At 41.6% G+C, this 18,750-nt stretch overlaps 1 protein-coding gene across 1 annotated transcript in view; it reads right to left on the reverse strand.

Moving 5' to 3' along the window:
* The window catches only part of LOC307248906 (plasma membrane calcium-transporting ATPase 1-like), a 109,968-nt gene that overhangs the window by 89,947 nt on the left and 1,271 nt on the right, over window positions 1-18,750 (reverse strand). The gene's annotated exons all lie outside the window — the stretch shown is intronic.

Consider the following 18,750-nt stretch of genomic DNA (forward strand, 5'->3'; position numbering starts at 1 on the left):
CTGTTGTAAGGGGGTTGTTAATAACAACCCCCTTACCATGTTTTATTTTTAACCAGGACAGGAGTAATCCGGTCTCATTGTTCTCATCAAAGTGCCATCACTAGTTCACTGAGTAACAAAGAAATGTTACTATTGCCAATTGTGTTTAACAAAGTCAGCAGACAGATGTACATCCATTTCAGGAACAACCTCCTGCTGATACGCGACATCGTCTGTTGCATTATGCACCAAGGATTTTGATTTTGGCTATGGTGTGCTACACCTCCTTTAAGTTTGGTAGCTTAACTATTCAACACAAGTCAGGTACATTTCAATAAATAAAAAGGGCAGAAAAACAACACTTCATGGCATCTGGCGCATTCTTGTCTAAATGTAGACTGTGTCCTTGTCTGTCCTTGTGTACAGTCCCGATTCAGACTGTTGCTTTTATGAAAATCAGCCTGAAATTAATTTGAATCATAATCGCTGAGGAAAACAAATTAAAAAAAACTGTTTCTCATCTCAAAAACATCCTAAAGTAGATTTAACAAAAATGTGTGAGTTCTGCATGGAATGTGTTTCTAACATTAGATAACAGCGTCTGTCTGCAGCTTGTTGATAAGCAGGGCACACGGTGTGGGACACAGCAACATTTTCCCTGTGAGGTAAATGAAAAAGAAGCTAAAAATATGACAGCATTGGGCTGCAAACATCCTGGCAGGATAACACAAAGACAACACATCCTACTAGTCAAACATCGGGCCCCGCCCCGGCCCTTCCAGATGACATCGGGGAGCTCATCTCTCAACAGATTTGAGAGATGTCAGGTTCAGCATGTGTCATTGGGAGGGCTTGAGAAGTGCAGGAAAAACTTCAAGTGTCAACCTCAAATGTTGCTTTGTTTAAACCAAAGTCACCCACCTGTCACCACATTTAACCTCTAAAGTTTAACCTCTAAAGTTCCTGTGTTTCTGATACTTATCAAGAGGGAAATAGCCCACTGTTAGGTCGCCAATTAGTTGCCTTCCTTCCTCTTCCTCTCTTCCTTTGCTTTGGAATTATGTTCCATAACATGCCATCGCTGTCACTTTCAGTTCCTCCCTTATAATGAAAGGAATTTACTTCTCAGCCTACTGTATGTCCAAATGGAAATGCAGCATTGCTGAGTCTAAAGAGATTCCCGACGACTTTCATGATTCATGAAACTTAAGACCAGTTGTCGGTCGTGATTAAAAACTGTTACACCCATATTAAAGCAGAGGTAGGACATCTGACTGGGAATAAAGTGCTTCTCCAGCAAGAATAAAATAAGATGTTTGAATGGGGGCGCTTGTGGCGTATGTGTGGATAAAAGGCCAAATTACACAGAAAAATATACGGTTACAAAAATACCTGTATTGGACATAGCCCAAGTCTAATATGTGATAAAGTGTCATCTCCAAGAAGACGTAAATCAGACAAATCTTCTGCAGTCAATTCACTGTTGACTTTTCAACAATGATCACTTTGAGCTTTGTGGTGCCACTGTGGACACAAATATCTACAGTAGACAGGGTATTAAAACCAATAAATCAACCAGTAAAAAAAGTAGTTTTCTTCCTGGTAACTCCTCATTAAGCCAACTGTTTTTTCTCTCCAGTAGATTTCTGGTGTTACTTGGAGGGTGGAGTTTCAGCCGATTGAATGGATAAGCACTTAAGTGGAGCACACACTGCAGACATCTGATGGGAATTGATGAGAAGACAATATTTTGTGAAACTAGCCCTACAGTCCTTATGAAAGCCTTCAACTTCATCTCTTCAGTCCACTCCAACTGTCTCCTAATGATACCTAGGACAGGTGTTGTTTACCAGCAGTCAGACAGCGGCAGTTTGTTTTCTGTTGCACTGAACTGAATAATGATGGTACTAGCTGCAGGGCAACACAGGATCCAACATCAATAAACACAGTGTCAGAGGAAAAGGTGAACTGGAAATATACAGCACACAAGCTTTGGGAAATATAGCCAATGCAACATTTTGCCTCTGAATCACAGGAATAAATAAATGACATCCTGAGTACACGACTCGTTGTGATGACCATTATTCATCTGTCCAGTGAAATTACCCAGGACTGTTTCAGGAGAGTCCTGGTTGAGGGTGTAAAATCCACAGGACGAACTGATCGACTGCTACAGCTTCCCACTGCTGCAGACTCAAAGGCCTTATAGTCCACGAGACAAACTGGGAGATTAATAAAGTAAAAACACATCTGTAACCATCAGAAATCAGACTCCTTGCCTCTATCAGCATTACTTGCTTATGATTAGTGGAAAAGAACAAGGGAAACTACAACAAACATCATTTTATATTTTAACCGTACGACACCCATTTTGGCAGAAACATGCGTTCCCTTACACCAGTGCTTCTCAAATGGTGGGGCGCGCCCCCCTGGTGGGGCGCCGTGAGTTGTAAGGGGGGGGGGGGGGGGGGGGGGGCACGGGCTGCCTTGATTTCCAACTGACCCAACTTTAAGTGCTACCAAGCGCGATGTGTGCTTGTGTATGGTCATATCCGCGCGAAAGGCCGCGATTTGCAGTAAATAAATGTCCACGTGTCTCCAAGTGTCTCTGTAGGCTATTTAAAAAGAAATCAAGCAAGTAGACTAATAATAACATTAATTAATTATTGGTTATCTCATCACAGAAGGCTTATTGGCCTATAATAATAAAAAAACACCACCTTAACTATGTTTACAGTTTAAAAATGTTTTGAATGAAATGCAAACAAATTGAGCTAATAAACTGAACTTTGAATTTTTTTGCTGCAGAAGTTATCTCAGCTAATTTTTGTTAACTAATTTGATAATAAGGTGATTGTATGCAGAATGCTCGTGCCAGAAACTCATACAGTGGTTTTGTACATATAAATAAATAAATATTAGCAGGTTCTCTCAATAGTATTTCAATTTAGGGGGGGCGCGAAAAAATTTCTGTCCCCTAGGGGGGGCATGACAGAAAATAATTGAGAACCACTGCCTTACACTCAAAGAAACACACATGCATGCGCACGCACACACACGAACACACACTCTTTGACATGACTTCCAACACAGAATGAATTTGCAATATTGTCTGGAATTAAAAAGCCAAACTATTGTTTTCCTGTTCTGTAGTTTCTCCACATTTTAATTGGAATCCCTTTTTAGGCTGCACAATTTTGTTCTCATCTGCAAAATGACTTAAGGACACTTGAGCAAGAATCACTCAAATATGTGCAACACCCAAAGTTGGACTCAAACTTGGGATAGTGTGGTTAACTATCTGTGCCAAACCCCTAGGGCATCATAAAGCATTCTGCGTATGCCCTGTTTGTAAACCTTTGTTCTGGATGGTCCTGCTGCTGCCTTTTAAAAAAAGGCATACTGTAGGGGAGAACGGTAGCCTGGCGCTACCAGACCATTGTACTTCATTTCATTTGTACAGAAGGGCTGGAAGTGCTGTAATTGGCAAACGTCAACTCACTTGGAGGCGGGTGTCTGTTGAAGTTTAAAACTATTGGATCTGCTCAGTGCCACTCTGGATTAGCCAACCAATCGCATAACGTTTGGTCGTGAGCCGGCTTCTGACGGTGCGTTCAGGGAACTCGGAAATTTCCGACTTCACTACATATTGTAGTCTATGGATCTACCGGTACCTGGCAACGGTAACTTGTTAGAGCCTAACGTTTAGTTATTTGGATGAGAAAGGTTGTAGGCGTCCATACTTTCCCGAGCAGATGCACTGGAACACAGACAGGTCGGAACTCGGAACTACCAAGTCGGAAATTTCCGAGTTCCGAGCGTAAGGGAACGCAGCATTCAACTGAAACTGGAGCGCGACTTCGACCTGTCGTTCTCAGCCACTTCCTCTGTTCGCTGATTGGATACTCAGAAGTCTGTTCGGAAAAATCTCACTAATACGCCCCACCACCAGACTGACTACTGAAGGGAAAATGAAATTTGGGCGGAAGTAGGTAGGCGGGCGGAGCCAGGCTAGGAGAACGGGGTAAGTAGGCACACTTTTTACTCTAGTGAGAATTGCTTATCACCTAAACATCTTTCAATAGTCATTCCTACATTAAATTTAAGCTTAAAGAGGACCTATGATGCTTTTTGACTTTTATGACCTATAAACGTTGTTATGATGATTCATAGTCATGCTTAACCATACTAAATTATCAAATAATGACTTACATGCATTTCGACGTATTCCCTGCTGACCGTCTGGGGTGTCTGTGCAGAGCACTAAACACTATTCTAGCCAGTCGAGAAGTCACGTCTTCAAAGCGGTCTACCCTTTCATAATTTGTGACGTCGCAAAAAAATGTGTGAAGTCACCACGCGGATGTTTCCATGTATGGTAATGCTGTCACTTCCCTGTTCGCGTCTGCCTCGCGCCCTTATAGGTCCATGCTCGCGCTTCCCGCCACTGAAAGTGTTCCGGAAGGAAGGTAACCAATCACAACGGAGTGGGGTTTGCAGGAGGGGGGGGGGAGGGGAGCGGAGATTGCCGAAGCACAGGCGGAGGGAGCGGAGATGGCCGATGCACACACACTCAAGTGTTGACAGGATGTGCTGGATCGCCAAAATAAGAGAAAGAGCTTCCCGAAAATCTACATAGTTTTTTGTGATGTGATTCGTGTCAGGTTGCTCTATAGCAGTGTAAAACAAGAAATTAAGACCAGAAAAGTAGTATAATAGGTCCTCTTTAAGGTGTTAGCTTGAAATGTGTACCCCTCACTTTTTCTATCTTATTGTAATAAAGAAGAAATTAATCATCAAAGACACCCTTACACATTGTGACAACCAACCCCATCAAGGGGTCGGTTGTCAAACACTATGGGGTTGTTTGTCACAATGTTATCTTAATGGGAATAATCTTAAAAAGAAGGCAAGAAAGTAGAACTAAATTTGAAAGTTTAATTGCATTGTCAAGTTGACAAATAGGCCTACATAACTTACTGTAGCCTTGGCAGCTGGTCTAGTTTGGGATGCACTGGGTTGTTTTAATTTTGTTGCCCTTTTTTCTTTTGCATGCTAGCTGCCTTTTCCTGCTCTATTCTTTCCTTCTCTGGGGTGTCAGTGAGGATACAGCTTGACAATATATTTCGTTATAGGGTTCCTTTTCTCGCTGCAGCCTTGAGATAACATGTGACAACCAACCCCCCAAAAAATGTGACGACCAACCCCAACTTGAATTTCTTGCTAGCATCAAGGCCAACAACCATCTGACAACTAATTAGCTTGCTAACCACAATCTAAACTATAGTTTACCCTTCCCACTTTGTATGGGTAACAAGTGTTTTGTTATAAACCCATTGTGTAAAAGCCTAGAAGAAAAATACTGAGGAGCTAAATATTTTCAATTTGACATGAAAAACACAAACAGTCGTCTCACCTCAAATTCAGCAGTCTAACTCCAAGGAAGACTATGTAGGTGACCTCTGATCCCAATTCTGGATATTTACATACCAAAATTTCACAGACAGCGCCTTCTGGTTCCGAGATATAACGATTGTGACAACCAACCTGTGTGACAAATTACCCCGTTCTCCCCTATAATCTAGCACTCAAAATCAGCTAATATATCTATAGGGTTTGACGTTTTGGGGAACGGGCCGGGACGGGCGCGATTAGTAAGCATAAACAAACGTTGAGCCATTGCTTGAGATTACCTTTAATGGTGTACAATTTTCCCAATTCTTAAAATACTGTAGAAAAACAACGGAGAAACTCGTAGCACGTTTCTAAAAAGTTCATATTAAGAAAAAGAGGACTACAGTACGAGTAAAACCGAGAAATCTGACTATTAGTCGACTTACACTTCTGGATTACACGCACTCTGTTGTGCACAAGATTTGTTACGGCATTTCCTCTCCTATTTTGCAGTCAACTCCCCAACAACAGTTCATTTTGCAGTGACACAGAACATTACTCGGATGACTGTTAGTGGAGCATCTTGTGACTGAGAGCAGAGTGGAAAAAAGAAGCAGCTGCACAGTCTGTTGTTTGTTGGGCTGGAAACTAGTTGGACAATGTGACACTAAACATTCCTGGGTTTTATGAAAAATATCAGATCAGACAGAGAGAGAGAGCCGAGTCTTAAACACATGCTGCCATTCATACTGATGGGTGGGAGGGGCGTATCTAGGAGTCCAATCAGAGAGCAGCTGAGTGTTACAGGGATGCATTCATGTGCAGGAATGTGATGTTTGAAGTGACAGGAAACAAGTGTTCTGTTTCGTTGTTCAGTATGAGGCACAACAGAGTCCAGAGACCTGCAGTTACACACTTAAAGTGTTGGTGGCGGTAAAGAACATTTATTAAAAATCTGATATAAAGTAGGGATGCACCGAAATGAAAATTATTGGCCGAAACCGAAACCGAATAAAATGAAACAGTTGGCCGAATGGCCGAAACCGAATACCGAAAGAGGCTTTTGCAGTTTTGTTTATTTATTTTGCCACTTCTTTCAACATTGCATACATGAACTCCCAAATGTTCTCCTCAAACATAGCCTACAACTAAAAATCAACCCTAAATAAATAAAGAAACAGTAAAACCTTAAAATCTAAGAGTAAAATTAACATTTTACTAGGAATGTGATTGTGAACCACTCATTGATTTGTACCTTGACTTATATGAGGAAGAAACTACAAAAAGATCGACTTATTGCCATTTTTTTCTTTTATTTTTTTTGCAATGCAGTGCAGGTTGAGTTGCTCTAAAAAGCTGCACCACAGCTCCCACCGTAATGATCAGACTTCAGAATTTGCGTCAAAGCCTAATGATCATAACAATGAGAGGCTTTAAACGATGTCCATGCTTAGGAGGCGATTGTAACTTTTTCGGCTGTAGACTGAAACTAACGGGGGGAGGCGGCTCACTGGACATATATTTAGTTACGCTGTCAGTTTGCCGAGATGGACATATAAAGAAATGTATTCAGGCTCGAGCAATGCAATCAGATCGCAGTGCCCCCCCCCCCCCCCCCTCTCTCCCACAGCGCTAACGGACAATATGATTATCATTTTCGCCGTCAAACCAGATTTTTTTTGCGCTGCGGCTCTCACCGGCAAGGTGTCACTGTGAATGACACCGTTACCAACCGTTAGTTTCACTGGGTGAATCGCTGCTTCGCTCGCGCAAGGCTTTTGTGTTTAATGTGATAAAACATCAGTCTTGGACGAGCGTTTTATCTTAATGCTGCAGCATTGCAATGCACCGTGTTTCATCCAGTTTGAAAACATATGCTCCCACACTGGACTCTGACATTTTCATGCACGCAGCCTACAGACTGCTCCTGCTGCGCGCTCCCGACCAGACGTGGACTCGCATAGGCCTACACGGTTACGTCTCTCTTTACTTCCATTTCCTGGTTTGCAAGCGCGCAGCTCTTTTAAAAAAATATTTCCTTATTGTCATTTAGTTTGTCAGTATTCGGTAATTTTGTTCGGCCTTTTAACTGTTTCGGGCCGAAACCGAAAATGACTTATTTTGTCATTTTCGGTGGCCTAATGTTCGGTGCATCCCTAATATAAAGGTAAATTGAATTAAGATGCAGTGGGGTTATGTGTAATAAGACCAACAAATACAGAAAAAGCAAATAAAAAAGTCTTCATATAGTTTATACGAATATTAGATTGTAAAGAATACCTTTAAACACACAATTAATTAAGCGAATGCAGGAGAACGGCGCAGGGAACAAAGGCTGACGTTAATCTTACTTAAGGTTAGAGCAAATCGTAGCAGGTGGGATTTGGTCTGGCAGAGAAAAGACGGATATATGCACAGGTAATGTTGTTTATTTTGGTCAAGAGGTGAAGATTAGAGCAAAGCATGTTATTATGCATTGAGAAGCCTGTTCAGAGTTGACACACAGAGGACAGTGAGTGAGTGCAGCATCAGCTCTGTCTGCACTGACCACCAATTATCACAGCAGATCATTGCAGTTTCTCAGGTCTGCACCAATAATCCTACAGCTAGCATTCAACAAAAACATGATGTATTATTACATCATAAATCTTCTGTACAATATGATAGATCAAGTGTGCACAAGCCCAAAAAGCATGTGGGAGTACATCAATCTCCAATTAAAGTGAAGTAGCGGCCCTGTTGCTAGAGCTTAACATTAACGTACACCCATCTCAATCAGTATAACAAAGTTTTTAGATTTTCTACATTCTGTCAGAAAAAAAAATCAGGTTTGGTGGAAAACTAAGCTTCAGTTCTTCAACTGCAGCTTTTAGTATCACAGAAATACATCTCCAAAAGCCAAAGATACTTTCATCCGTAGCAACTTGGGGATCCAACTGACCACCAACCTTGCAATCCATTGAGAACTTGTTGTACTACACCATTTTCAGACATATAGCATCAAGTTTCCCCCAGGATGTTGAAAGCAGAACACAAAATATATGACACATTCAAAAGTCACGTGAAAGCTGTTTGTGTAAATGTGTTGTATGGACACACAAACCCCCCCCCCCCCCCCTCCCCCTCCCCGGATAGTTATTTTTCCTCTGGTGAACTTTGAAATCAAGACCCACTTCAGTTTAATTGAGCACATGATCTCACAGAGCTGAGGCCAAAGGATTTCTGACGGTACAGAGAATCAAACCGTTAAGAAAACACACTCAAGGGTCGTAATAACAAACCCTGAGATCTGATTCTGATTCCTCGAGTCAGGTGTCTACAAGTTATAGTGACAATCGGAGTTCAAGAAAGCTCAAGTGGAACAGCTGAGAGTAAAGTTTGCCTTTTTTTGCAAAGGTTTTTCCTTAACACCACAGAAGCGAGCAGGCCCCTGTCCCTTTTTGATATTTTACAACATTTAATTTTGTCGCAAATTGGAGTGTTGTGGCTGTGACGTGTGTTTGTGTGTGTGTGTGTGCGTGTGTGTGTGTGTGTGTGCACGTGAGTGAGTGAGTGAGTGTGTGCAGACTGTGATGAATGGCTGCGTGCCGATTGTGTTCAGAGTCACCATGGCCAAACAAAGCCACGCCCAGCTCTGTAACACAAACACTACATTCCACAGGAACACTCCTCGCTCACAGACCAGAGACGACCGAGGAATGAAGTCTGAGTCAGACCTGGTTGTATGTGCGTGCCTGTTGCAGGGTTCCCTGTTGGCAGAGCTCTCGGTCGGCTCCACATCACACTGACAGGAGGACAGAAAATAAACCACAGCGGGGACTGTGCAGCGTCTGCAGTCTGATACAGGAACCTAGACTGTCAGCAGGGTTTCCCCACAAAACTGTTAAGAAACCCAGACTGATGCGCCTCATCGCATGACAAGTTTTGGTGTGCTATTAAAAACAATGTGTTAAAAATAGGCAGTAATCAGGATGGGTATCTCCCCCACTCTTACGATAAGACACACAATGCAATAAAAACAATAATTACATTTGTAATAATCGGATGCACTGCAATTGAAAGTAAATTAAATAATTTTCTGTATTATTGTTATATATTATAAGATCAGATCCAAAGATCTTTGCTTTTCTCTTGCTCAAAAATGTAACAATTATTTCTGGTTTGGCGTTTCTTAAAGACCATCACACCCTAAGTGATTAGTGCTTATGCATTGATGTAGTCGAATCAGTGATTATCAGTTTCACAAAAATGTCACTCACATATTTACAACTAATGCTGCAACATGCTGCTCTGATTAATTGCTGTGCAGAACTGTGTGATCAATCAATAAATCACCAGTTTAGCTGCATCAGATCCTGTCACATCTCATCTCGTCATCAATGCAGTTAAGCCTCAAATTAATGTTCATAAAAATGCAAACATTTCATTTTATGGAAGTGGATGCACCGGTCACTTTATTAGGTAAGTTGGACGTGTTGTGCGTTCAGAGATGGTATCTGCATACCTTGGTTGTAACAAGTGGAGTTGAGTTACTGTTGCCTTTCTATTATCTCGAACCAGTCTGCCCATTCAACACAGCATTTTTGTCTATACAACTGCTGCTCACTGGATATTTTTTCTTTTTCAGACCATTCTTTGTCAACCCTAGAGATCCCAGTAGATCAGCAGTTTCTGAAATACTCACAGCAGCCCATCTGGCACATGCCATGTTCAAAGTCACATACCCTTTCTTCCCCATTTTGTTGCTCGGTTTGAACTTCAACAAGTGGTCCTGTCCAGGTCAACATGACTAAATGCATTGAGTTGCAGCCATGTGATAATAAATAATAAAGTGGCCAGTGAGTGTATATAAAGCTGGACTGAAACATGAAAGACACACATATATACACTGATAAACACAGCACCTGTTGGCTATATTGCTAAAGGGGAAGTGAAATCTCGACTGCTGCCAGTGCCAGCCCAACATGAGGAAAGCATTGAGGCTTCACTTCCTGTTGGCTCTCCATCAGCCCTCCATCTGCTCACTTCCTCCTCCAACCGATCCCTTTTTCTCAATACCTCCGAGAGGATACGGTCACTTAAAACTCACTAACACACACATACAAACCTCCGCCCTATTCTTTCAGAGTCTGAGAGGAATCTCTTTCTGATGTTGAACCCTTAAGCAGCTTACTGAAACTTTTCATTCTTTCTTGACTCAAATTATATCAATCAAATAGTCAACACTTAACAACGTTTTCCAGGATACCCCAAGAGTTTTCATTAATTCGTTATTCGTTTATATAAATATGCATCAGTGTGACAATGTGCTTTGATTTGTGAAGGTCTGATTTGCTGGTTTAACCACAAACTCTGTTTACCCTATCCTCTCATTTATTTACATTTCATTTTTCCAAATCTTACTCTCGCCTTTATCAGCCGTTAACATGCTGAAGAGAAATGCCAAGTGAGCTTCCTACATTAAACACACACACACACACACACACACACACACGTGTAAATTACATAGAAGCTCCAGCTTGGACCTGAGGTGGCTCACCGCAGTGTGTTTTAGACATTATACATAAAGCTGATCATTAAGTAAACTTTCAGACAGCGAGCAGGTGCCTCCACTGATGTAAACATAAGAGCAGTCGCTTAACGAGGTAACCGACTCTTTTCTTGACACTGCCGACTATTAGCATATCTTGAAAAGATTAACAATTAACAAGGATTATAGGGGATCAATCATAGACGGATCAAATGCTGATTATAAACTGGCAGAGAGAAGGAAACGGACAATTACTGATCCTTATGGCAACTGTTGAGGAACATCAACACTGTTACAACCCACAGAGGCAAATACACTCGCATAACATTTCTACACGCACACACACTGTAGCTAGTTTATCACATTCACAACAAGCTTCAACACCTCTCCGCACCGACAGCTTCATCAGAATTAAGACAGACGCACACACGAACACACGTCAAAGCTGCACCTTCCCCTTCAGGAGGTTACAGAAAAGTTAAAGTTAGAGCACCGAGAGGAAAAATAAGATAAACAGACACAAATCCGTCACACAGATTTAGATATTTATTATTTAAACTATTAATTTGTTCCTTTATAAACTGGATTATCTTCATGACCTTGTGGTTAAAACATATATAGTAAACTTTGATGTGTAGTTTTTGTTTAACCTTACTTCTCTGTGTTTATGATTAAGTTTGTTTATTCATAGGAGCTCATTGTGCACATTGCATATGGATGCATGAAACCAGCAAGCATCGCCCTTATTAATCGCTAAGAATTAAATTGTTTTATTTGTGTTAAGTGTAATAATTGCTTCTTCTCTGTTTGGCTTTCATGTTCAAGTTGGTTGTTCTGAACCTATCTGTGCGTGTCAGAAGGGGCGTGGTTTCCATCAGATTTGAATGTGGTATACAAAACAGCACACGGAGAATAAACTGACCAATCAGAGTTTGAGTGTGGAATCAGAACAGGTGATGTCATGGTGTGGATGAGATGTGTGCAGCTGTACAAATGACAGAAATACAAATAACTTGAAGCAAACAAAGCAAAATTACTCCCTGTCCCAAAGTGAAAACAGACAATCTGACCACCATGCCACACTGAATAATGCAGAGGAACTGATTATCTGGGTAGTAAACAATAGAGACATATATTTAGTCATTTAGCATCCAAACAAAAGGAACTGGATAATAAAGATATTCAACCAGCCAATAGAGCAAAACTACTCTTGAATATGGAACTATTCAGACAGTAATTCAAAGATATACGTAGATTGAAATCTTATCACACTCAATCAATACCTTGATTGAATAGTTAGGGATGCGCGATATCGGTATCGGCAGATATTGTCTTTAAAATGAAATATCGGATTTCGGAAATGTCCGAAAACTTGCCGACCAAACTGATAAATATACTGTTGCTTCATCACATACGTCAACTGCACCTGTTTTAAGTTATGTGAATTCAAGTTTATAAATAAAAATATAAAGTTACATAATTTAAGTTTTGTAGTTTATGTCTGCATTTGCCAGTGGGCCAACACAATAAGAGTATGTATAATAATATGTGAATTCCGTCGGTTATCGGCTGAATGACTTTTACAATATTGGTATATCGGATATCGGCAAAAAATCCAATATCGTGCATAGTAAATAGTAAAAAAAATTAAGTATGTGATTTGAAACTGAGGGTCTGGTTGAGTTCATCCTTTTTAAACAGTGTTGAAGAAAATGTTGTTGTCGAAGGTTCACCATGCTGCTAAAACCTTCCTGTCTATCACGCAAACACATTAACTCCCACATACCCACCCACTAAACACCTGCCAGCCATCACACACATGCAGGCTTTATGTAAGTGTGTGTCAGGAGGACACTCTTGGATGATCCCAGATAAAATCATCAATCCTGCTGAAGCCTAAACAACATTTGTATTGATTAGTTCTTAAGGCAGGTGCAAAGTGAACCCACGACAACAAAGGGTCTCCATGGAAGACTAACATGTCTGCTGAGGGGGTGTTCAGGTTTTGGTTTCATCAGCTAACTGCTAAATTAGCCTGAAGCATCAGTACTGTTGCTATGGTAACCTACACTTTAACATACATGGTACATCACTGAACAGGTGATTTTTTGCCCACTGGTGAATGTGAGATGGAGTGAAACAAAGACAAATTCATCAGTAAGCTGCCCATTATAATCACATACTGTTGGAATTTTAATATAGCAAGCAAACCCTGTATAAGTACTTAATCTTTAAAAAGGTAATAGGTCTAATTATATTTTTCAATGAAGGTTATTTAAAGCTTACATTTTCAAATTGATAAATAAATAAAGCGCTACACATGGAGTTATATTTCTGCGGTTCTCCATTGCAGTGGGGTGGAGGTTTCCTGCAAGGCAATAAAATAATGATAAGAGCCAAAAGCTCTATTATAACCATAAACACTGAGGCTGGGCTGAACGGAGGAAGTTCAATATCTTAAATATAGGACCGAGCTGTTAATAATTGATGTGGACTTACATAAGAGACAATGTGTGCCTGCTGGATCTGGTTATAAGGCAGGGTTTACGTCTGCAGAGGGGTTTCCACATTACAAGTGAACTTTATAAACCTCAGTGGCAAACCGGCATTAAGGCCAGGGTGTTTGGCGGGTCCAAGTGGACGATACGCCGTCATCTGGCTGCTAAAGGGTCGTTGATTTACTCTCTCAATGGACTAAATAGTTGGTGTTGGACTGTGCTTCTATGACAGGCACACCCACAAATAACGTATATCATTATTGCATCTGAAGTGAACCAACCAAGTGAACTACAGTAGATGCAGACCAACAGGTGTTAAACCACCCCCAGATCACTTCGATCTGTAAATCAAGTCCCAGAAGGTGCGAATCACTAAGATTAGAGTATCACACTTGCTTTGCAGCATTATCAGTGAAGCAGGGTAGTCTGAGGTGTTAAAACTTCAAACCATGTATAAAGAAATCTGTGTTCATCATAAAATGGGGTTCAAAGGTCTGTTATTTCTTCTTTTCTATTAAAAAATGTTGTTTCAAAAGCCCCTTTTACACAGAGATTGCGGCATATTGACGGAACAACATCACTCCAATATGCCGGCTTTGCTTGCTGCTGTGTTATTTACACAGAACCAAGCAACGCCGGCCTGCTAGCGCATCAGTAGCTCCTTTTACACAGCGCTCCGGAATGAAAGAGGTGCTTGTAAACAGCGTCAGGTGTGACGTAAACATTTAGCGCCGCGCCGGTCAGCTGCTTTACAACAACAACACTGGCCGGTGAATTGAGAGCAGAAGTGCTGGAGCTTGCAGTAAGAGGGCCGTATTTTACTGTCCCCACGATGTGCCAGTTGATCTCGCTACGCGCTGAGTCCAACATCACTGGGACTGTTAACCAAACTGACAAAATCAATCCGCTTCACCTCTTCACGTCTGGAGTTGTGTTAGCAAAACAGTAGCTCTGTGGCTAACAGCTGAGCCGGAGCCTTCAGTCAGCTGAAGCAGACAGTCTAGCGGGGCGAGCAGACTATTCCCCCGTTACTAGGTCGTATCCTTGGTCGTTCCTATTTACTGGCGTACTACTGGTTCGATCCCCCGTCTCCCCGCCACATGTCGAAGTGTCCCTGAGCAAGACACTGAACCCCAAATTGCTCCCGATGGTTCAGAGAGCGCCTTGCATGGCAGCTTCTACCATCGGTGTATGAGTGTGTGTATGAATGGGTGAATGTGGTAAGATATGTAAAGCGCTTTGGGGCTGAGAAAATCGGCTAGAAGGCGCTATATAAGTCAAGTTCATTTACCATTTACCATTACTGGCCGCAGCTTGACATAGTAACCGTTGCTACTGAGTGAGTTCCGACCGTGTAGCGGAATGTTTTTGGCTGTTAAAACAACATGTTGCTTCAATTAATTGCTTTATTTTTTGTAGTAGCCATGTAATAAGCGGGATAATGTATAGCGAACGGGTCACTTGCTAGAAATAAAGACCTTCAAGCATGTCGGTCTTTATTTCTAGCAAGTGACCCGTTCGCTATACTTTATCCCTTACTTAGCCTAGCCTAGCTTTCCCAACAACTTCTCCTGGGCAGAAATAGACTCATACACTCTGCAAAATGAAGCGCGGGGTTTGGATTGAGCAACGGACCTCATGATCAGATAGATTATACGCCGTTCCTTTTATTTGGTGATTTTACGGGACATCAGGCCGCCGTGATTAATGTTAAACACACGTCCTTCAACTGCTAACCTGGTCGCATGTTTAGAACGTAGGCTATGGAACGTCAAACGCCCCCCTGTTCCGCAACAACAAGCTGGAGCATTTAAACAGAGAGGCGGAACTGATTGTGTCGGGAATCTTACTCCCCCCCGAGGTAGTAAAATTCCCGGAACAATCTCTCGCACCTTTCTTCCCTCGTTCCGCAACGGTCGCATTTAAACAGCAGGGCGGAGGGCCGAAAGGCCGGCATATTCCCGGCTTTCACTGGCTGTGTAAAAGGGGCTACAGACACTGTTTCCCCTTATTCTAGCGACTTTATAAACACCAAAATTAGTTGTTCACATCATTGTGCACTTTCACATTTTAGCCAAAGAAGGAAGGATGCCTTGTTGCTTTCATCTTTACTAACATTTAAGTAAAAATTACACTGGAGAAAATTCAATGTGCCGCTACCATACAGTCTTTGACCGCTGACAGCCAGCTACGGAAATATTGAAGGAACTTTTCCTTCATGTTGAGGTGATAGCTGACTATCATCGTCTCTCTTGCATGAAATGACCTACACTTGAATGAGGACTGGATCTTGAATGCTCAAAAAATTTCAATTTTAAACGGATTATGCAAACTGAAAATATTAAGTTTTTCTAACTTAGCATCTAATTGCGCTTTTCCACTATGGGTACGGACATACTCTTGATCCGCTCATTCTATATTTCTATTTATTCCTAATTTAACATTTCACAAGACAAGCTGATTTTTTAAATAGTTCTTAAACCCCAAACCTTCTGATTATTTCCAGGTTAACATGAAAGTATTAGAGATTTTTCAATGTGGTTATCTTATTTAAATTTTAAAGTCAGCCATAATGTACCTAAATGATTTTGTTGTGTGCATTGTGGTTGTGGAGGACATCGCACAATACACAATCGCTGACATTTCAGTGAGATTTTTCGCTCATTCCAATGCAATGAGCAGTTGTCTTGGGGCAGTCATCTGACAATAAGTAGCTAATAACTCAAAACAGCAGATTTAGAAACACAAAATGTGCGTGCGTGTGTGTGTGCATGTGTGTGGGTGTGTGTGTGAGGGCAATCAGAGGGGCGTTTATGAAACCAACATTCAACTATACCACAGGGAGAGAAATCCGTCCAGCAAAAAGGAAATACAGTGACCAGTTCCCTCGAAGACAACAGCCTCAGTAACCTACAATTCCCTGCAGCCTCACATAACATCACATGCAACACTATAATATCCATGCTGGGCAACCAACCAGCAAGACACAGAACTTAACACTATACAACACAATCTCCTCCTTTCTATGCTTTCCGACATTTACAGTCAGTCAACTTTGTCAATCGTCAATTCTGCAATGTTTGCCAGACTAAGTCTTTCCATGTTTTTGTTTTTGTCAGTTAAAAAGTGTCCACGTTTAAAGACTACCAGGGAAACACTGGAGTGGAAACAGTGGAATAACACCTATCCAGCACAAAAGGCCAGTCTGGTTTTGGATAGACTCATCACTTTTGAGTGTGACTGGGAGGGATCATATGCTAACATCGGGGTTCTCCCACAGCATGTTTCACTATTATGCTTCCCCCAGCTGCAGGTGAGCAAACATACACAGGTGATGTTCTGGCGTGACTACAGTGCTGATGGGGGTAACATACATGTCCACAAGGAAGCAGCATCAAGTTGAGCTGACCAAAGGTTAAAGAAAAATAGCTGAGTGCATCAAATTTCATCCTGTGGAAAGTGTACAACAAACACCTACATCTATTAAACAATTGTCAGCTATGCTGAAATGTACGCAAACAGCATGTATGATCAGCATGTTGGATCAACCAATACGAGAACAGAGAAAATATCCATCACATTTTACCAGACCTCAAGGTTCTGATCCACAGCTAAGAACCAAAAGAAGTTTACAGTGATTCACATTTCAGAAGCTGGCATTGGAAAATTACTGCATTTTTTTTCTTGAAAACGTACCTTTAACAAAAACCTAATTATCAAAATAGTTGTAAAATATGTTTATCTGGTCAATTCATCACTCATTGGGTCAGCTCCAGATGTAGCAGATGTAATGTAGGCCACATTACAAAAAGCAAAGGCCACCTAAACTCACTTCATGAATAATTGACTCGTAATAAAAATTACAACGTTAACCTTCAGGGCAAAAAGAGCAGCGGTGCCATAACTCACAGCAAAGGCAAATTATAGTGAAGCTATTACTGAGACTGTCATCTTTGAAACTGTAATGTCACAGGACAAGATGCATCAGGCAGTAGGCAATAGACCACATCATCAGCTGACCCTTTTCACGGGGGAAACCCTGAAGAGTTACCGGTATTAGCTAACTTTTGTGCAAAAAAATTCAATATATTGTGTTGTGAAGACAACAACAGAATCATGTATGTTTTAAATCACTTGTGCTGACTTTATTACTAGTGTTTGATCCAGTGGATGTCAATGAGACTGTGCGGTCTGCAAAAAATCTGGATCTGACAGAGGTGCATCACTTGTTAGCCTACATGTCTTCTCCCTTCAATTCCTGGTAGCAAAAAAAAGGAAAAACAGACCTAGGCTGTGACACTTGGAGCTGCAGTGAAAGGAACACCATTTGATCAAAAAGAGCCTTTCTTTTTTTACCAGTCACTTTGCCACAGCTCTATCTGGGTGTCAGTTATTCACCTCAAATTCAACCTATTTCTGCAAACAGGCATAGACGTTTTTCCTTGCTTTCTAATTTTCTTTGCAAATATCGTCTGTTGTGAGGCCTAGGTGAATTTCGCAGTAGAGGAAAACCGAAGGAGCAGAATGCCCTCGTTTGGAGGTCACAAGCTGAGGAGGAGTCACCATGAGCCAAGATGCGGGATCCCCCCCTCCTCCTTCCTAACGCAATAAGGCAGGACACACCCAGCTAGAGATGGGAGGAGGAGATGGATGAGACGAGCGGAGAGGAGGAAAAAGAAGCAGAGCTGTTACTGGTGGTGCTCATCCGCCCAGCTTGGCAGATGACGTCAGGACGGTTCATAGCGAGCTGAATGCCAGTTAATTACAATGAAACGAGCTCGGTAACGATTTTCTTTTCCTCCTCACCCTCGTTCACTAGGCCTATGTTGACCAGCATTATGACAGCATGCAAAAAGCAGAACAAGTATTTACAATGTGAGTGCCCAAACCGCACCAACAGGCTGAACAAGCTCGTCCTGCACAGTGTGAGGAGGACACCACAATTAGGCTACTCACGTTTTAATGTCAAAGCAGGAGCAACAACCGCAGCAAACAGTGTTCGCTGGAAAAGAGAAATGCCTGTTTTTCGTATGAAGTTCCCAGAGACCGTGTAATTTTACTGATGAAAAAATAAAGGTTCCTTTGGTAACCAAGGGAAATTTAACCCGGAAAACAAAACATTGCAGTCAGATACCATGAGCAAACTGTTTCCAGACACTCGGGGACATCCGCAGGCGGTCTGCAGCCTGCCTCGCAGCCACTGCAACAGTCGCCCGGGGAGATCGGTCAACATCACCACCATTCAAAATCTGCCAATTTAAACTAAATCCCATGTTAGATAGTGAACATGAAGGTGTGATACACATTTTAAAGTATATTCGGAATCAGCAGGATGGGCTCTTTAATTCG

This window comes from Ammodytes marinus, assembly GCF_949987685.1.
Source record: "Ammodytes marinus genome assembly, chromosome: 4".
In the NCBI taxonomy this organism is placed as follows: Eukaryota; Metazoa; Chordata; class Actinopteri; order Uranoscopiformes; family Ammodytidae; genus Ammodytes; species Ammodytes marinus.